Source organism: Peromyscus maniculatus, chromosome 13, assembly GCF_049852395.1.
Source record: "Peromyscus maniculatus bairdii isolate BWxNUB_F1_BW_parent chromosome 13, HU_Pman_BW_mat_3.1, whole genome shotgun sequence".
Classification (NCBI taxonomy): Eukaryota; Metazoa; Chordata; class Mammalia; order Rodentia; family Cricetidae; genus Peromyscus; species Peromyscus maniculatus.
In genome coordinates, this window is record NC_134864.1 from 53,481,627 (window position 1) to 53,503,027 (window position 21,401).

The window sequence follows — 21,401 nt, forward strand, 5'->3', positions numbered from 1 at the left end:
GTTCCATCACAGCAATAGTGACCCCAAGTAGTACAGCTGGGGAGATGGCTGAGAGGGTCAAGTACTTGCTACACAGGCATGAGCACTTGGTTTCAGATCCCCAGAACCACATAAGAAGCCAGGTAGAGCAGTATGCCTCCAACCCCAGTCACTGGTGGGGCGGGCAGACACGGGTGGATCCAGCTGGCTTTCTGGGCAGCCCGTCTAGCAGAAACAGGGAGTTCCAGGTTCAGTGAGAAACTCTGTATCAAAAAAGAGGTGGAGAGCAATAGAGAAAAGACACCCAGCATTGATGTCTGACCCTCACACGCACAGGCACAGGAAAGCACATCTTGCATACATATGTGCATACGTAGACATGCACCATCCACACATGCACATAAAAATATCTGCCAAGTCATGGATCAGCATTCACTGTGCCTAATGAGAACCTACTGAGATGGCTTCCTCATTCTCACCTTCATTTGAGAGGGAGCATACCTATTCAAGAGCCATGATCTCACCAGCCTCAGAAATCCTGGCCAAGAGCCCCAGGGAGGGTGAGATTGTTACTTCGGGTATGGCAAGCCTTGGCCAGTGCAGGGCCTATAGGGACATGCTAGAGCTTGTCGTTAGAGGTAATGTAAAATGTGTTTAGAAGGAAAATCTTGACGTTGGAATCCAGCAAGCAAGGTCCCACAACCTCGGTTTTCTGTAACAGAGCAAAGTAATTTATTCTCTATGTAAAATAATCATCTGTTTTCTAAATCAGTGGTTCTTAAAATACGAGGTTGCACACCCAGAAGCACCATTATTACCTAGGAGCTAGTTAGAAATGCAGATTGCCTGCCCCACCCTCCACCTGCTGAAGCAGGAGTTCCAGGTGCAGGGCCCAGAAATCCTGTTAGAACAAGCCCTCCCAGGAATTCTGATGCGTGTAAGGTTTGACAAGCACAGCTAGATGTGGTCTGTGAACTTGGGCATTCAAATCCCCCAGGATCTTATCACATTTTCAGGCCCTAGACCAGACCTCTGGAACCAGAAACCCCACTGTAGCAATCCCTGAGTGATTTATATTAACATTTGAAAAGCACGCTCAAGGATGAAATTGAGAAAGTAAATCTGAATAATTAAATTAATATGGCATTCTCTTGTACCTCCCTTAGTGTGTGTGTTTGTGTGTGTGTGTACATGTATCTATGTGTGTTGTGTGTACCTGTGGGAATACATGCATGTGGAGGTCAGAGATCACAGTCAACATTCTGCTGTCTTCCTCAGTGGCTATCCACCTTTTTGTTTGTTTGGGTTTGGTTTTGTTTTGAAGCAGGGTTTCTCGCTGAACCCAGAACTCACAGCTCACTGACTGGCTAGAGTTAGTGGCCAGTGAATTCTAGGTATCTGCCTATTTCTACTCTCATGGTGTTAAGAGTTACAGACACAGGCTAGCATGCTGGCTGTTACGTGGGTACTGGGGATCTGACATCAGATGTTCATGTTCACTCTTTTCCAAGTGAGCTAGCACACATTTTCCTTATTTAATCTCCTCACTAACTCCGTAGATCAAGCCTGGTGGCAAACCCATCTTACCCATAAGATACAAGGAGGATAGATAGTTGACCGAATGCCACAAAGCCAGCAAACAGGGAAGCCAGGATTGGACTCAGGCAGTTTAAATCTGAAATGCAGGCTCTTAACCACCATCCACAACAAGTATTTCTGATTGTAATTACAGCAATCCCCCCCCACCCACACACACATAATACAGCCTCTCTAACAATTCATTCATAGTAACCAATTAAGCCTTTCCCTAAAACTGAAAGTAATGTATGCATGTGTTTTAGCTGAAAAAAAAAAACATTTATAGAGGTCTATTTTATGACAGCTCTGACCGGATGAAGCCTAGGTGCAAGGTTAATAAACACAGGTGTGCCAGAACTATTTTCTGAACCAGTGAGTAAGTGAATGATTTTATTATAATATGCTCAGTTATACAGGAGCAATAATAAGAAGCCTGTTTACATCCCGGGACCTCAGATGTTTCCTGCGCATATGAACACTGAGCTAAACCCAGGGAAAGAGAAAAAGTCAGTGAGTAAGTGAATGATTTTATTATAATATGCTCAGTTATACAGGAGCAATAATAAGAAGCCTGTTTACATCCCGGGACCTCAGATGTTTCCTGCGCATATGAACACTGAGCTAAACCCAGGGAAAGAGAAAAAGTCAGTCCATAAAGAATGGAAAGATGGTGCCAGACATTCTGAAGAGCAAGAGCTTCATGTGAGGATGAACAGTCACTAGAGTACCCGGGAGGACTGCAGACTCGCATAGATGTATATGAGTATGCACAATGCATCTATACAAATAATTAAGAAATCAAGACTAGTCCTCCACAGCATCAGATCTTCATATTTAAACCATTCAGATTTAGATTACTTTCAAGTACATCCTGGTGAGTACTCCCGGGGATGGGTGGTAACTAAAGTCTTACTTCCCTTTCACACAGGGATAGAGACATGGGATCTGGCTTGTTAACAGTAGCTGCCTCACTAATGGTAAGGGAATTCAAAAGAGCCAGGAGAAATAGAGCATCTTCAGCCAAGAGCCTCCCTCAGCTTCAGGACCAGCTCTTGAAAGAGTCAGAGAAAATAAGGGCAGAAGGGATACATTTGAATGACATGGATTGTCTTTCTGACACCTAGTGATCCCCTAAAATGTCTGATATTGAGAATTCCTCATAAAGTGTCTTTCTTCTCCTCTTAGCTACATGTACGCCAGTGGGGACAGGAGATTTCGTTGAAATTTTTAATGAAGAATTATAAATTCCCCCACAATGACTTCCATATTCTCATACCTATATACATAAAAGGGAAAGATCCAGTTTCTCCTTTTTCTCCCAATGGCCTATATTTTGCTCCTCAAAAAAAATATAGAATTTAATGAATAAATGAAGTGACAGTATTTAGGGAGACTGAGTTTGTTATCTGCATCATCTCTTTAAGTCATGAAGTTGTTTCATTAAGAAAGAAACCAAACTTTTAAGGTTTTTGCTGTTGTTGTTGTTGTTGTTGTGTGTGTGTGTGTGTGTGTGTGTGTGTGTTCACATGCACTTATATCTGACTAAGTGTGCAAGTGGAAGACAACCTCTACTGTTGTTCCTCAAGTACCATCCACCTTTTTGTTTTTGAGGCAGGGTCTCTCACCTGCTTGAAACTTAGCAAGAAGGCTAGGGTTCCACTGGCCAGAAAGTCCCAGGGATCCACTGGTCTCCCCACTCCCCTGCTGGAATTACAAGATACCACACTCAGATTGGATTTTTTTAACATGTGTTCTGGGGATCAATTGCAGGTACTCTTGCTTGCTCGGTAAACACTCTTGAGAGAGTTGAGGGAACCATCTCAACCCTCCCCAGCAAACTCTTAAGTTCCTTACTAGGGTTCCCGTATTAAAGGTGTTTTCCTTGAAGTATTTTAAAAACATCAAATGGTTTCCAAGAAAACTGATTTCATTATGAACCCCAGTTCAGACTTGGAGGGCTTCTTTATCAATAAGATGTTCTAGAGTCTCTGGTGGAATGGAACCTGCGTCCCTTGGTTGGAAGTACAGAGACCAATGTTTCTTCTCTGTCTGGATGCCATCTTGAACTGAGGATCCTCCACAGATGTGACCCAAATGGCTAGGGTCACCGGTCAGTCCGGCAGAGATCAAAGCAGCTCTCCTTCAGAGCCCTCAGTTCCTCAGCCGGTCCTTTCAAACAACAGCTCTCCGTGCCAGAGCAGAGGGAGAAGAGGCCAGGAGTGGGCAGGGTCGGGGGTGGCCACTCACTTCCTGCCAAGAGGACATGAAAGCAACTCAAAAATGTTCAGCAACCTGTTTACCCTTAGACTTCTCAACCACATTTAGCATCTCCAATCACAAAATAGTAATATATTGCTTAGCTGTTTTGGAAAAGCATTTTTCAAAAGCTAACTCAAGAGTGTTGGAACGACCTTAAGCAAAGCCAATAGAGGAATTAGAAACCTAATTTCTTTAAAAAAAAAAAAAAACAGAAATTTTAAATCCTTTATTAAACCAATTGAAAATAATTTCTTAGTTAATATGTTTTCATTATTTTTGTTGAAATTGATTTTTATACAATATATTCTGTTTTGATTTCCCTGCCCTCACCTCCTCTCAGATCCGCCCTACCTCCCCATGTAGGGTAGAAGAGCCAGCCAAAGAAATACATCCTGACCCTGAAACCAGAACCAAAAGCTTAAAAAAGGGCCAGTGAAATAAACTCACTTTGACCCTGACCAACTCGGGACAAAAACCAACCAATCCCTGAGCAGGAAAACCAACCAATCCCTAAGCACAAAATCCAGCCAATCTCTGAGCTTGTCCAAGCTCAGGGGTTGAAATCCAACCAATTCCCACCCCAGAAATCTTCACCCTAGAGAAATTCTGCCCCTAGAAGCCTTTTAAGCCCTGTACCTGTTCAGTTGGGAGCTGCCTTTTTCCACCTCGGCAGAGGCAGCCACCCTTCTGGATTTTTCCCTCCCAATAAATATCTTGGAAGAGGTTTGGGTGAAGACCTTCTTTGGTGGAATGGAGTGGAGCCGAGAAGAGAAGTAGCAGCTCTTGCCCGAGTCCGTGCAGAATGGAGCAAGACTGTAACACTTTCGCTGGGGAACCTTCCGCCGACGGAGCAGAGTTGTTACATTGGGGAAACCTTTCCCTGGAACAACGCTGTAAGCTGACAAGTTTATGGTGACTTTGTGGTATTCTTTGGTTCCCAACTACCAGGATCCCTTCCGTCTGAGCTGCACTGCTTAGATCCCCGCATCCATCTCCATGTCTTCTTTCTCTCTCTTTAGAAAACAAACAGGTTAAAAAACAAACAGTAAAGAAGGAAAAACAAAAGGTGTAAGAAACACATACACACACAGAAAGAGACTCATGCCCCCACAGAAAACCCAGAACAACACAAAATCATTTCTGTGAGCATAATGGAGACTGGCTGTGTCCCATCATGGTTCAGGTGGATGCTCCTATTTCCCAGATCGGAAGTTTTACAGCCCCTCCCAACCCCAAAGCAAGCCCTGTGTTAGTGACTCTCAATTTCACTTTCTCCCACTTCTCCTGGGAACATTTCTTATTCCATCCTCATCCCACTACCCGTATATCTACACAGATGCTCACATCATATCAATGTTTTCTCTTAGCCATAGCTATTCATCTCTTTCTTCCCTCCACTTCATTAATCCCAATTTAGTCCTTGAAATTTGGCTTCAAACTCTAGAACTGTATACAGACTAAAACATTCTTTTCTCAAAGACGCTAACATCTTAACAATCAGACTCACCAGCCTCATTTAGTACTCCATCCCAGCAGCCTGCCTTCCTACTTCAAAGGATCCTTATCTTATTCTCGGGTTCTTTGTGCTGTTTCCTGCCTCCTATCTGACTCTGAGGTTCCCTTTTCTCCCCGTCCCTCTTGAAGGCTCTATTTTCCTTTCTTGTCCTAATATCTAAGATACCATGCCTTGATCTACCAGCAGGCTTATCATCCTGGGTCTTGTTCCTTAGAAGAGTCTTTGAAAGCAATAGGTCCCTAAACACATTAGTTCTGACTCAAGCTCTAGGTCCACACTTCTACCGTCTGCTGGAGACCTCTAACTACATACATCACAAATGCAAGCTTCATATCAAGCTATTCCTCTCCTGGACACCAGGAGGAAAGTCTAGAGATCATCTTCAGTTATCTCCTCCTTCCCACCTCCTGCAATGTGTACAGTGTCCTGTGTGTTCTTGTACATTCCCAGTATCACAATCGTTCCAAAAAGCCAAGTAATGGTACCTCATAGTCAGTCTCCTTACTGACCTCCAACAAACCATGTGTAATGCTTCCAAAGCAACCCCTGAAAATACTGTTCTTTATGGTGTCACTTCTGTGGATGTTGGGCTTGTGTGCTTCTCACATGTTCAGGGGTCAGGTGACTGTCAGGGATTTAGAATGACCCTGGATCATCTCCCTTGTTTGTCACACATCTGCAGAAAGTTAACCCATGACAAGAAAGAAATGAAGAAGAAGAAGAAGAAGAAGAAGAAGAAGAAGAAGAAGAAGAAGAGAAAAAAGAAAGAAAGAAAGAAAGAAAGAAAGAAAGAAAGAAAGAAAGAAAGAAAGAAAGAAAGAAAGAAAGAAAGAAAGCAAGCAACCAGCCATGGAAGTGGGCTAAGGAAATGCACGTGCTTTTCAAGCCCCTGCCTGCATCGTGCTTGGTAACAGTCTGTGAGCCAAAGCAGGTGGAAGAGATGAGCTCTGAGTCAGCTGGGGAGGAAACTACCCAGGTACAGCACAGAGGCCACAGGAACAAAGAGAGGTCACTAGTACAACCTTCTGCATGTTGTCCTAAAAGGTGTTTGAATTTTTGTACTTATACACATCACCATTCTTTTTATCACTGTTGGTATTGGCCTTAAAGGACTAAAAATGAAAATCAGACCTGGTGTAACATAGGCTATCCGCAAACTTGCTATAGAGTTGAGACTGGCCTTAAATTTCTGATGCTCTTGGATGTCTCTCCCGAGTTCTGGAATTATAAGCATGCACCGACTGTCATGTCGTTAGTGATTAGGAACTTTAGAGTACAGTAATTGCATTTTATTGTTGCTCTATCCCCTACAGCCATTAGCCAAAAAATATACACCAAGTAGACACTATCAAATTGTATAGCATATCTCTAAATCCCTCACTTATAAATTATTATATATATTGTACGTAATAACTCATTATATGTTCAGAAGCACTGCATTTTCTAAATCCTTTTCAAGTACACTTATATACTAAATGTATAGACATATATTTTGTGCAGCAGACACTAAACATATTTCTATAGATTTATAAACATATATTCCGATATGTTTAATTTCTGCTGTGCAAAATAATATTTCTTACTCACTGCCTAAACACCCCTTCTTTAAGCTCGGCCAAGTTAATTCTCATGTCCAAAAGAATAGTAAAAATAATTTTCTCCCACAAAATTTTGCACATTTCAGACTGGTCCTTGTTCTTCCCAAAAAGGGATTTCAAATTTGTCTGACTTTCTTCTCTGTCCTCTCCTCTGAGTCCTTATCACCTAAGGAGGAGCGATCAGAACTGCCCTTGGGATCTCAGGGGAAATGCTGTGGCCTGGTTTGATCCTAAATGTCATCACAGACCCAGGCATCACGTGGGCAAGTTAAACCAAGACAGCTTGTCCCTGAACTCTGTCCACCACACTGCCTGCTCCTCTGTTCTCTGTGTATCCTCTCACCCTGTGCTCTCTCCCGACCCAGGCTTCTCACCTAGATACCCCACTCAGGGAGGTGGCCTATCTAGGTACACCAAGGAGTCCCCTTTGCCTCTTCTTCCTTTTGCACTCCACATTGGTCCAGCAGCAATTCATATGAAAACCCATCCAACATCTCAACATCTCATCTTTGTTGCCACGCCGACTGTCCTGGTCCAGACCAACATTGTTTTGCATTTGCACTATGAGAGTAGCTTCCTACACATTCTCCTCCGTCTTGGCTTCTGCACTATAACCCAAATACAAACCTAACTATCAAAAAGCTGCTCAGATTCCTCAGTGGATTCCTCTGACTCAGATTAGAAGCCAAGGTCTCACAGTAATCTACCAGGACCAACATGATGCTCCTGGCTCCCCCACCCCCGTACCATCACCTACTGGCACCTTCTTGGTTCCCTTTGATGCAGACACAATGGTCCACTTGCTGCTCTTGAACATTGTGCTGTCCCCTTGGTTCCTTACCTTTGGTGCCCTTCTGACTAGAATATACTCGTCACACACACACACACACACACACACACACACACACACACACACACACAGACTCACCAGTTTTCTGTTCCAATGCCATCTTATCAGAAGTCCTTCTCTAACTACTCACTAGGAACAAACTCTGTTTCCCCATCTCATCATTCTGTTTCCTTCCTCTTTGACATCATATATTAATTTATGGACTCATCATTTGTCCCTCCTACTAAATTTTAAGTGGACGGCAACAGGAGTTTATCTGTCTTACGGTTTTATTCCCGGAGGCTAGAATAGACTCGGTGTACAATGTGTGGCTAACAAGCTCTTGGATCAGGTAGCAATGGTCTAGTCAAGCTGGTACGCACGCATTGGCCCAGGCTCACTTGATGAAATGTGGGGGTTTTATTCTCTCCTTTTCTCTAGTTCATTCCTCAAAGCTACTTAGGATTTACGTCTGCCTGTAACATTGAGAATCTTGAGGACTATTTTAAAGAGATCAGTTTTAGATATTGGCTGTTAAGGAGAAAAGCAAGAGAGTTTCCATCCTGGTTTCTAAATGAACCATAAATAATGTGCATAAGAAAAAGATAAATTTGCCTATTCTTGCTGGGGCCCTTTGCATATGTCTAAGTGTCTAGTGGTAACACCACACACTTCTCTAACTGTAAGGAAGCACACACCCATCTGACCTCTCAATACCAAACAGGTACCAACTTTTAAGTATATATATCTAGCACTGTTTTCTGCATATCTTCTAAATCATCGCACTCTGAGGACAGACTGGAGCTCTTGGCCAAGTCTGAGTGCCACTCACTAGAAGAGCGTTATCATCCCACAAAAAGAAGGACAAAGTCATCTTCCAAATGCCACCAGAAGGCCTTCAGTTGGACCAGCACCATGTATTTCAACTTTTTTTCAATTCTGCTCTTCTTTTAATTGTGATTTATATTCACATATGAATCGATGGCTTTCCAACAGTGTGTTATTACACCCTAAACAGTAGAGCATGGCCTTCTCATTGGTTAACAAAATAAAATGAGTCTACATACTGTTACGAGGAAGTGTATCGATTCACCTTGCAACAATCAAAACAGCAGGCCAACAACAAGGAACTATTGCCTGTTTTCTGAAACATGTGAATCTATTCGACATCGAGGCAAAGGGAATACCTTTACCTTGTCGTCAAACCTAGACTGGGCTCTGAAAGACAGGTACATGCTGCGCTCTTACTGGAATTACTTCTGCTAACACTATAAGATGATTCATCATAACAGAGATGATGGTGTCCTTTTGATTTCCAGCCTCTAACAGGAAGCTATGGGCTCTAGTGGAAGACCTAGGGGGTAGACAGAAATGGTTATTTGAGGATACAGAGGAATCTTCACGCAAGGATGGGTCCTGCATCCCAGAGGCAATTTTTCAAAGATGAGTAGTCACAGAAACTTAAAGCAGCCCTAAATCAGATGTCTCCATTAGAGAACTACACAAGCTTGGAAATTCCCCTTAGTTGGTGTTTTGAATCCCTTAGAACGCCTGTACAAAGGAGGATGACATCAAAGCTTGGGATTTCTAAGTGTCCCTGAGCCCTCTCCTCTTTCAATTATGGTAACACTGTTCTCTTTCCTCTGAAGGTTTCTGTCAGAACCAATGAATAATGCCAAGGTTTCTTAAAGATGTTTTGCTTCATGTATTTTCTAAAAGAAATAGATGTGGGTTTCCTGTCTCTTTCAATCAAATTCACTCAAAATAGCAGCGCTTGCCAGGCCCTGAGGTTGTGGGGAAGGAAGAAGGGAGACAAGGAAGAAGGTACCCTTGTGAATTGTTCCCCACAACTGATAGTTCTCCGTAACAATTGTTCGTGCAAAACAAAAGATCACTTCAGAAAACCAGCCAGCAGGAAGAGGGAGTTAGAAGGGAGTTCGAATCCGTTTAGAGATGAAGACACTTGAATTTGCTTGAGCCTAGTTAGGTTTCCTGGCTGTTTCATTTGTAACATAGTATTAGTAAACAATGAAGTACAATGTAAGTAAAATGGCGGACATAGATACTATTATCCAACGTATTATCTACAGGCGTCTGCAGTTTCTTCTCTCTTCCACAATGCTGGGGACAAAGATAAAATGTATTAACACAGGGAGGCAGTATAGCACAGTGGTTAAAAGGGCAGGCTTGGAGTCCCATGGAGCTCTTAGCCTTTGACAGCAGCTGGGAAGAGTTTTTATTTCAAGCGTGTGACCACTGATTGATCGACCAGATCCAGGGCTGGCCCCACACCCAAGAATTTTTGAACAACACAAATTGGATTTGATGTTTTGTTTTGTTTTGTTTTTTAAGAGAGAGAATGAAAAGTTAGGTACATAGGGAGTTGGGGAGGACCTGGGAGGAGATGGAGGAGGTGGATGAACATGATCAACGTACATTGATTGGATGGATTTTCAAAGAATTCAGAAAAAGAATTGAGTGCAGGTTTGTCAGGACAGCAGAGGGAGGGAGGCCTAGCTTTGCCTCTTGCTATGACGTCACCGGAGGCAAGCTTCCAAACCTCCCTAAAGACTTGATTCCAAATAGAGATGGACTCTCCTCTCCTTGAGAGTTAGGGTAAGGATAGTACTTGGGAGGTTTCAGCCGTCTCCGGTCTGCAGAGAGCGCTCACTGAAGGTTTGTACTTAGAGTCAGTGTGAAGACACTGGTCTCTCCCCCAGTCTCCCAGTTTCCAAGGAAAAAGAGGAAAAGGATTTAGAAGCAGCGGCCATATGCTTCTCAGATCACACTGCAAAGGGAGAAGGAAAGGACTATCCACTAAGCTTGACTTTGCAGTTGGTTCGAAGGTTGCTGCTGCCCAGCTCTTCACAGCACTGAGAGTCATCCTTCTCCTCTTCTAACACACCCACTTTGGGACTGCAAGACACCAGTACTCCGCAGCCAAGCCTGTCCACACGGGAGGGGAGTATTACGTGTGAGAGTTCAGGTCATTGCCCTTCAGGAAGCAAGAATTACAAAACATGTATACTGTCCTGGAGCAAAGGTCCATGGTGATAATGAGGGATAGCCATGGGCGATGGAGTCCAAAGGCTGGGGGGGGGGGGCACTTTTTAAAATAGACAAAAATAAGCGGTGTTCCTAGCTCTAGATCATAGCCATTTCCAGAAAACATTTACTTAACTGACTATAACTTCCAAACATAATGAGTGGCCAAATTTTACGGAGAGAGAGAGAAAGAAAAGAAAACATTATTTAGGTCTGTGTGAATGATAATATCAAGAAGGAATTTTACAATTATAGGTTTCCTGAGACAAAGGAACCCAAAGGTTCTCTGCGCACTAAACTGATTTGGCCTCAGAAGTGAGTGGTACCTTCACTCACCGTGGCTTAGGGACTACCTGAATGCCCCCATCAGATATAAGAAATCCAATTCCATGCCAACTCCAACCACTGCAGCTAACAACAGCCGCTAGCCATTCATAAAATGCTCGTTAAGAGAACCCAGAATGCGTAAATATGAAGGTATTTGACTGTGTCTGAAGCGGCAGACTTAGTAACGGACAGTGAGGTCAGCCGGCCTAAAGCCAAGGGAAGCCCTTCGTGGAGACGGAAATTATAGTGCTGTCATTGTGTTGTAATAAGCCTCTATGAAATGGAGCATTGTGTTTCTGCTGAGTTGTGAATAAAAAAATAAGTCATGGTCTGACTTCCTTGCAGGCGAGGGAAGAGATGGCGTTTGCTTTCTTGAATGAGGAGATTCCCTGGTCCCATAGAGCATACATTTTCTCATCTTTTTTTTTTTTTTTTTTTGGTTTTTCGAGACAGGGTTTCTCTGTGTAGCTTTGCGCCTTTTCCTGGAACTCACTTGGTAGTCCTGGCTGGCCTCGAACTCACAGAGATCCGCCTGCCTCTGCCTCCCGAGTGCTGGGATTAAAGGCGTGCGCCACCACCGCCCGGCTACATTTTCTCATCTTAAAAAAAAATAAAATAAAATTTAAAAAATCTGCCTTTCAGAGGAAGCTATCTTTGACTGAAAATTGAAAGTGCTTATTCTGAGAGAGTGTCTTTTGTTCTAGTGTTTTCAGAAGGGCACTCGCTGTGTGTAAGTAAGTGGCTTGCTATTGCAGAAACTCAGGCGGAGGGACGCGAACATTGGAAGTAAGTTCCAAGAGCGACAATGTGTTTCCTTGTGCCTCCTCCAGCAGCAAAGTAATGCAGAAACCTCTTCCAAACTTAGTAGCCGGGACCACAAGGCATTCCTGCGTCTTTAAGACTGTTGGGTGGAAACTAAGCGGAGGCCCATTAGCTGGCCCCAGAAAGTGAAGCCTGGAGCAGAGTCACGGAGGCTGTCATTCTGAAAGGCTGGCTGTTACTTGCAAAAGAGCAAAGGTTACTATCGTTCACCTTTTACACGTTTAGCTCTTGTTTGTATTCCTTGGCATTGTATAAAGAACACACTTGATGCTATCGACCACCTCAAGTTGTTTTTCTACCCTAATGAAACGCTCTTATGACTCCAACTAACTATTCCAATCCTGTTTCCCCCATTTCAATACTCCAGATACCTCTTCCAGGTTTGGAAACATAAAAACCTAATTTTCATCCATCCACCTAGGTTCCAACTTGAATTTATTGAGAGTCTTAGCCCTTAATCTCTCTTGCCTTTTAGTTTCTTGTTGCTTTCAATCTGAAAGTTATTATGCTCACTAGAGCAGAAGGCAAGAAATGACCAGTGACATATACATGTATAAATACAGATATCTCAGACCTTTGAAAAACTATTAGCTTGTAACTACCATGTATCAAGTGGTAGGGTGGGTATCACGCTAATGGCCTGAAAACACAGGCTCCTTCCCTCTAAACAACACTTTCTGAAGTAGAAGCTATTAGCTCCACCTTAGAGTGGAGGGAATTAGGACTCAGAAGAATTAAAGGATTTGTCCTGGCTCAGAGAGAGCCAAGAGTTAAATTGGGGTAATTGAACATCCATTACGCAATGCTCCTCCCAAACCCCAGGTCTGTTTGCCCTGGGCAAATATCTCAAGCGCTGAGGTAAAAGAGGGGGGTGGGAGCCGTTCACTAGGGGCAGGGGGAATGGAAAATCCTGCGGGTTATTAAAGGACAAACACTCCCAGAGACCCTTCAAGACCGCACTACAGCTCCTGCCCTCGGGAAGCTAATAGTTTAGGTGAAAAGACACCTAAGAATAGAAGTCAAGGGCTGGCTGGAGAGATGGCTCAGAGGTTAAGAGCACTGGCTTCTCTTCCTAGAGGTCCTGAGTTCAATTTCCGGCACCCACGTGGCAGCCCACAACTGTCTGTAATTCCAGTTCCAGGGGATCTGACACCCTCACACAGACATATATATGCAGGCAAAACACCAATGCACATTAAAAAAAAAAAAAGAATAGAAGTCAAATCAAATGGGTGCTGCAGTCCAGGTATACCCAAAATATTGTGTTAATGAGAGTTAGAAGGTTTTTGTTTTGTTTTTGTTTTCCTTGCTTGGCAAGCAGTTAAAAAAAAGTCAGTCTTGCCTACTTATCGTTCCCAACACATCTATTTTATTCTGCTCATTAAGAACATCTGGCATGTGTTCGCCAAAATTAAGGTACCACTACACTGACTTGGGATATGTGAAGACTTTCAAGTCAGTGTACTGAAAACCCACTGCTCTGCTCTCACACATCAGTAGCAGTGAAAACTGATGCGCTTCTTCTGCCCTGTTCCGGTTTTTGAAAGAAAACCAAGGACATGAACCAGACCTCTCCAATTTGTCCACTTTCTTGATGAGCTCCCGAGGAAAAGAAGAGACCTACAAGAATGTTAAGTCAAGCCTTGCTCTTGGAACACCAAACTGGAAACAATTTAATATCTACTAGTTGCGGATTAATTAAATTCCTACTTTATATATACAGCTGGGCAGCTGTTAAACAGAACTTAATACTTATTAAAGAAGGTCTCCATGGCAGGTGGCTGGGTGAAAGGCAAAATTACAACAAGAAAGTATGATGCTATCTGCATTAAAATCACATACACAAGGGGATAGAGAGAGAGAGCTCAGCAGTTAAGAGCACTGGCTGCTTTTCCAGAGGACCCAGGTTCAATTCCCAGCATCCGCATGGCAGCTCATAAATGTCTGTGACTCCAGTTCCAGAGAATCTGATACCCTCACACAGACATACATGCAGGCAAAACACCATAAAAATTAAAACATTAAAAGAATAATAATGTTTTTAAAATTACATATATATAGCTATATATACACATATACAAAAATGTACACATAGTATGCATAAAATAAATGCATAAAAAGCTATCCAAGAGGATATTTGCCGAAATGTTGACATTGGTTGGGAAATCAGAATTAGTGTTGTTTTTAATGTTTTTCTATATTATTTAGATTTTCTGTGTCAATCTACTACTTTTTGCAATCAGAAAAAAGAAGGTAAGACAACAATCTTGTCTGCAGAAGAGAACAGAATGTATCTTTCAGGCATACTTATTACAAATTATTTCCCATTTGAAAAAAACATTTCAAAATGTTTCTATTGAAGTACTGATACCTTCCCTTCCTTTGAACAAAGCGATTTCTGCATCAGGTACTAAATTTGAACTTGGTAGATTTAGCATCGTTAGAAAGATCACACCGTGTCGAAAGCAGAGGCTGGGCAGACTTTTAACCTGGCCGCACGTCCTTCATGCACTGTGGGAGCCCGTTTTCGGGTTCCTCGTGGCTTTACCCAGCAGGTCCGCATAGAGGATGATCAGGACCACGGGCCTGAGTGAAGGTGTCTGGGGTAGTCTGCACTTGGCTGTGCAGATAGGGGGAGGTCTTTTGCTCCACCCCTTGGCATCTCTATAAATACCCTGGGGCAGAGACAGTCGGGACCCGTTGGAATAGGTTCCAGGCCCTCTGGAGGCTGTCCTGTATTTTCTATCTGTTTATCTTCGCAAGATTCTCCGCTATAAATCCTTCTATCTAATATTTCCTGCTGCCTGCACTCAAGGAAACTCTGGGGGGCTGTGGGGTTGGTGGGTAAATGCCCTGCAATGCACCCAAGTTTCTAGAAGAAACAGATTGTGGTTTTTTTTTTTTTTTTTTTTTTGGTTTTTTTTCGAGACAGGGTTTCTCTTGTGTAGCTTTGCGCCTCTCCTGGAACTCACTTGGTAGACCAGGCTGGCCTCGAACTCACAGAGATCCGCCTGCCTCTGCCTCCCGAGTGCTGGGATTAAAGGCGTGCGCCACCACCGCCCGGCTACAGATTGTGTTTTTATTCTTCTCTTTTTCGTTACCAGTGACGATGTGCTACCAAACTAAATGACAGGAGTGCCCGGCATGCATTCCCATTTTACAGGAATTCTAACCAAACTCCGAAACTAATTCAACCAAAGAAATAGGTGGCACAGACTCAAGAATGTAAAGAAATAAAGTGCCCTGAAATTTTGTTTCCTGGTTTAAAAACATAGCGCCTTCCGTGGCCGATAGTCTAAGGTATTTTCGTTTCTAGGACACACATGTGCTCTGGAGGGTTGGAAAGCTATGATGATACTGAACAGATTACCATTCGGAGAAGAATTATTCCATGATAGGAATGAACTGACTATGTCAGGAGTGTGTGTGTGTGTGTGTGTGTGTGTGTGTGTGTGTGTGTGTGTGCTTGCTGAATTCCTATCATTACTGAACAATTATCTGTTTCTAAAAAATCGTGAGGATGCAAATCCAACAAATCCCATACCAAGTGCAGAGTTGCAATGAAAACATATATGACTCAGTAATAGAAAGTAGGAAAAAATTCTCAGTGGCAGAAGGATAGAAAAAAAGAGTGGTTTTGTTGTTATTGTTGCTGTTTTAATTTAAAATGTTGCTGGAGAGATGGCTCTGTAGTTAACAGCAATTACTAGTGTAGCAGAGGACCTGAGTTCAATACCAACACCCATGCTGGGTGATTCCCCACCACCTGTAACTCCAGGCAGGGGCTCTGACACCCTCTTCTGGCTTCTTCAGACACCTGCACACACAACACTCACTCAAACAGATAAACACATACACAGAAATCACAACACAAATAAAAATTTAAAAAACAGAAAGTAGAAAAGAGATAACTTGAATTTTTAATGAATTAAGTTGAGGAGAAAATATCAAAAAAAAAGAAAGAAAGAAAGAAAGAAAGAAAGAAAGAAAGAAAGGCCTGTCTTTAACCAAAATCATAGGAATAGATATTGAGATTTGTATAATTCTTAAATTGTCCCAGAACCTTGTCAACTTGAGCAAAACGAGGATAGTCCATAGCTCTTATATATACTTGTGACATTAGAAACCTAACAGGGCAGTGGTGGCACACACCTTTAATCCCAGCACTCGAGAGACAGAGCCAGGTGGATCTCTGTGAGTTTGAGGCCAGCCTGGTCTGTAGAGTGAGATCCAGGACAGCCAGGACTGCTTCGCAGAGAAACCTTGTCTTGAAAAACAAAGAAAGAAAAGAAAGAAAAATCTCATCATTTTCTACAAAAACATATAATTTTCTAGTTGTTCTGGGGCCAATTTAGAAGATGTTCCCAGACTCTCATGTAGTTTAGTTCAGCTTTTTGTGAATGTTAAATGTCTAAAATTTCTACAAGTTTCCCCAGTAGATTCTCATTTTTAATGCATATTCCAGTATTTTTTTTTAAATAGCTTATTAAATACTTACAGAATTAAGTAGAAAGGAAGTAGGTTTGGCACAATAGAGCATCCAGCGAGGAGACCCATGGGTTTACCACTTAGCAGGAACAGGAACGTGAGCTTGAGCAATACTCTCAGCCCGAACTTGGCTCTCGCTGAATCGGTCTCTTCTCTGAATTGAACTCAGAACTTCAAAGTGGCCGTGTGTGTGTGTGTGTGTGTGTGTGTGTGTGTGTGTGTGTGTGTGTGTGTATGTGGGGGATTTACTTACCCTGTGGTATCTGTCTCCTCACAAGGAAAAATGAAATAAGCATATCCTCTTCACAGAGAAATTATACTGTATGCTTACCAGGTAAGAGTGGTTTGGAAACAATGTTACCGCCTTTCCTTCCCTGCTGTCCTCTGCTGTATTTCCTGCCCCATTTCTCAGAAATACAAACATAAGATACTTAAACTATAAAGATTTTAACGTGCTCTTTTAAACTTGTGCACCTAATAAAGTATGTAGAATACACACGTTTTTAATGATATCTTATTAAATTTCATGGTGTGTGTATGTGCATGTATGCACCCACAAGCGTGTGCCGCTGTGTATGTATGGAGGTCAGAGGACAGCTTGTAGGAGCCTCTTCTCCTCTCACTCATGTGGGTCCTAGGTCCAGATAGTTGAGTTGGTGACAAGTGCCTTTACTCCCTGAACCATCCCTCCAGGCCACAAACGAGACTTTTAAGTATGTCCATGCTACCAGTTAATCACTTCTCAGGGTCAACTACAGACTATTTCTTAGTGTGGGATACAGACGTTTGCACCTCGGCACCCCGGAAGATTCCTTCCACATGGCCCGGTCAGAGCTAACTCCTCTTCTGACTTCTGTTATCCTCATCGATTTTAAATACTGATAAATGATAAAAATACAATAATATGTATGTGCGAAGGAATTTTAAAAGAAATATTTTAGGGTTTTTTGTTTTTTTTTAAGGAAGCGAGCTGCATATACCAACACAGAAAAATCCCAAGACACATTCTATATACCTAATGTAGTTAGAATTAACTACATTAATTACCAGTGGTAATGATAACAGAAAGGATGAAAGAAAGACGAGGAACATGGCAGATAAAGTTCTTTGAGTCTTCTTCTCACCGAGTGTGCCCTCACTTAGCAACAGAGGAGGCGATCCACACTAGTTGGCCACCAGCACGTCGTTAGGAGAGTGTGAAATGTCAATCATCGACTCTTTACAGAAACAGACGCACTTCTCTCCTCGGACTTGGACACCACCACGCCCTGGGCTCAGGCCCCCTAATAACCTCTGTGTGACTCCACCTTCTTTTCCCGTCGCCAAAGAGCCAAACCAAAAGGCAGGAAGCCCCGCGATGATGCAGATCTCTACAACCTCACTACGCAGTCATCCAACAGGGCTGGGGCTCATCGGCCTCCTCCCGAAAGTCACAACCCAGCTCTTGAGATGAACGAATGAAAAACAGCCTCAAAGAGTGCGGTGATCATACGGAGGGATTAACCAAAACCAGTCTAACGTAAGCCCGTCTCAGAAAGCGCTGAGTGATCCTAACTTGCGCTTACACCTTCTAACTAACTTACTTGTTGATTTTTACCCTTGACTAGTAAACAGCTAAACAGACAATAAGAAGGTGGGCGCCGGGGTAACGCCAAAGCCAGTGGCTGAGAACCCCGCTCCAGCTCACCCCCCGGCAGGTGAATATGAGCGAGTAGCTGCACCGTGGCTCTACATTAACGCTTTCTCGATTCCATGTGCCAGTGCGAGCCTTGGGAACCGCCTTCTTGACAATTCTCACAGCCCCAACTGTCCTCCCGGCCCCCACAGGGAGCTCCGTCTCTGGTGTTTGTGGAGACAGGAAAGAACCAGTGTCTGTCTTATAGCAACCCTTCAGATCAGTCGGACCCTCTTTTCTCTAAGCAAATAGGCCTAACAGCTCTGGGCCTTTCCTCGCATCCCTTATTTTCTATGCCCTAATTACATTTTTTCTCGTTTTCTGGAGCTCTGCCATTTCTCCACATCCTCCTCTAAAAGGGAGACACAAAGTGGCCACAGATGAGGTCAGCTCAGCTCTGGGAAAAGCTGACAGGCCACTTCCTGCCCTTTGCCCTTCATACATCCACTATCTCACTGGTTTTTAAAAAATAAATAGCACTTACTTAACCAATTCTATAAAATGTGCCCCCATTGGATTGGACTACATCTTTCTCCATTTTGCACCTCAGCTATTTGATTTTTGTCATTTGAGAGAGAGAGAGAGAGAGAGAGAGAGAGAGAGAGAGAGAGAGAGAGAGAGAGAGAGAGAATTAGCTTTTTGAGTCAGGGTTGTACTAAGTATCCCAGGCTAGCCTCCAACTCACGAGCTTCCAGCCTCAGCCTTCTGACCATGTTAGTTGTGGGCATCGGGCAGACTTAGGAGGAGGAAGAGAGAAAGTAGGAAAGGCAGGAGAAGCCCCATCTTGAAAGAGTGCTTGCCTGGTACACACGAGGCCCTAGCTTTGGTCAGCAGGTGAGACCCGGACAGGGGTGGAGAGAGACGACCCAAGGCTAAACACGGAGCTTGTCCAGCAAACCTTTCAGGCGACCTCTACTCTATAATGTCTCCTTTACAGTCTCACAGGGGAAAATGTGGGATGGCCACAGATTGTCCTGTACTTCTGAGGGAATGAAGCACAAGTCTCCGACGTGGCCCCTGAACCCCAGACAATGTGAACGGGGTCATCCGGTCAGAGAAGAGATTCTGTGCTGAGAGAGTTTCGATCATGTGCTCCAACTGTTCACCTACTTCCAAATGGCTTGTAGGAGATGGCCATTATCTGCCATATACAACTATCACTAACTACCGTTGTTATGAAAGTAGAATAGACAGGACCAGGCTTGAAAGTCATCTGCCTATCATGACCTAGCTATACAGGCCAGCGTTTAGAAAGAATAAGAACTCAGTGTAACCACAGCTAGAGGTGGTGTAGGAGAAGGATGGAGGTGTCTATCACACAATACCATCTAAATCTTTACAACAATAAGACGTCTGAATGCTGCACACATCCCATTTTTTAAAGCAACTGTGTTCATTAATTTCATCTGCCCAAAACCACTTTAAGAATTTCATTATTCACGTAAGAAAAACCTTCAATTATATGAATAAAATATTAAAGAAAATATAGCAAAAAGAGTGTTATGTGGAATTGAATAAAAAATGTGGATGGGGGAAGGTTAGTTTTTAAAGATTAAAGACTGATTCTCTGAAATCAGTTTTTAAAGCCTCTGACCAGAAGTACACTTGTAAGTTCTTGATCAGTATCAAATCTACAAGCCCAATATTATTAGGACAAGTGACCCAAATGTTAAACGTTTCCTCCAGGATTTAAGGAACGTTCTCTCCTGTTAAAATAAAAATGGCCTACTTTCTAATACCAATTCTTATTAAAGCTAGACTCACACTAAATCAAATAAAGATTACTTAATTTTTAAGCTGGTTTCATGAGTTTTGTAACTTTAACCTTGTATATCTTAGTGATATTTTTAGAAAATTGACATTTACCAATGCACATTTAAAGGTCAACAACTAGAGAATTTCATCGCGCAACTACTCAGATACAGATGTTTATATGAAAAGTAGCATTCGCTTAACTTTCTGAATTTAAAAAAAAAAAAAGGTTTCAAAATTACCTAATAGTTTTTCTAAGGTGTGTGCCTCTATAATCCGCTTTGTTGCTTGCTTGCAAAAAATAAATAAATAAATAAATCCATTTCAATCACTGCCCGGCCAAAGTTGAAACTTAAAAATAGACTCAACAGTTAATCAATAGGTTGATCTGCTGATGGAGAGTGTGGCTAGGCACAGCCAGAGGTCAGCCTACTGAAACAGTCAACAACTTATTCTCAATATAATTCAGCCCAGAGAATCCACCTAAGCCATCAGACCTTATCAGACAAATCTGGTGACGTGGATCTAGGGCAGGCCTCCATAAATGTCTGCCGAGACTGACAGAGAATCAAATATGGATGCTAAACTGCTCTATAGGATGTCACCATAGCCTGTAAATAGTTCCTGTCTACATTTATGGTAGTGTCTGTTTTCCTACAACACTTCAGTGTCTGTATTTTAGTCATTTTAAGAAGTGAACATGTAAATCTAGAGTTCTAGGCAAAACGAATCTTCTCTGAATTGTTATGCAAGAAAATTTCATAATGAGGAAAAAAATATATAACTTGTTCGTGCAACCTATATGGAATTACCTTAATTTAAACATGACTTAATTAGGCCAATTTCTGAGTGGCCCTGCATCAGGCTTTCAATTTACAAGAACAAGTGTTAAAAAATGAAACTCAACAGCAAACATTGTTGGTTTTGTTCTGACCAAGTTGCATTGGCCTCAATCATCTCCAGGATCCAAAGGTTAAGTTGATCTTTCATGATAGCTTTGAAAAAAATAAATAAATAAAACGCGTAGTCAGCCTGAGTCTACAATGAATTCTCTTCATCTAACCACGACTCTGAGATACCAATAAAATACTGAGCAATTTGACATCAAATGAGTTCCAGCTTTCCCTAAATGACTCTAAAAAAAAAATCACTGAACCAAAGCCAAGGAAGGCAGGTGAAAAAATATCACTCCTGTCTAATGGACACTGAGGGGTAGACAGACCTGGTTCCCTTCCTTGCTCTGCTAGGAGGCAGTAGGCCGTCCCAGGGACATTTTTACACGGTCTGTCTCATCGTTATCCCTTCCTTTGTTCACAAGACTCCTTTGAAATGGACGCAGGGAACCGGCGAGCATTCTGAGTTTTGTGACGTCTACACCTGACGAGGACGCCATGTGAGCAAGAAGTCTACGCACAAACACAGTGGACACGGATGGCAGCAACAGTCCCAGGCCAGGCCTCAGAATCACCACGGTGGCGGTGTTGGAGGCCGGTGCTCTGAGCCGGACTACCTGGGTGTTACAATCTGACTGTG

General features: G+C 42.7%; 1 long non-coding RNA gene across 1 annotated transcript; it reads right to left on the minus strand.

The window, feature by feature from the left end:
* Window positions 1-3,288: 3,288 nt before the first annotated feature.
* LOC121822087 (uncharacterized) lies at window positions 3,289-18,200 on the minus strand. Its single transcript, XR_013044127.1, has 4 exons — window positions 17,566-18,200; window positions 16,106-16,220; window positions 4,453-4,829; window positions 3,289-3,807 (listed from the first exon to the last, which is right to left on the minus strand). It is a non-coding gene; the product is annotated as an uncharacterized LOC121822087 (long non-coding RNA).
* Between the last annotated feature and the right edge of the window lie 3,201 nt (window positions 18,201-21,401).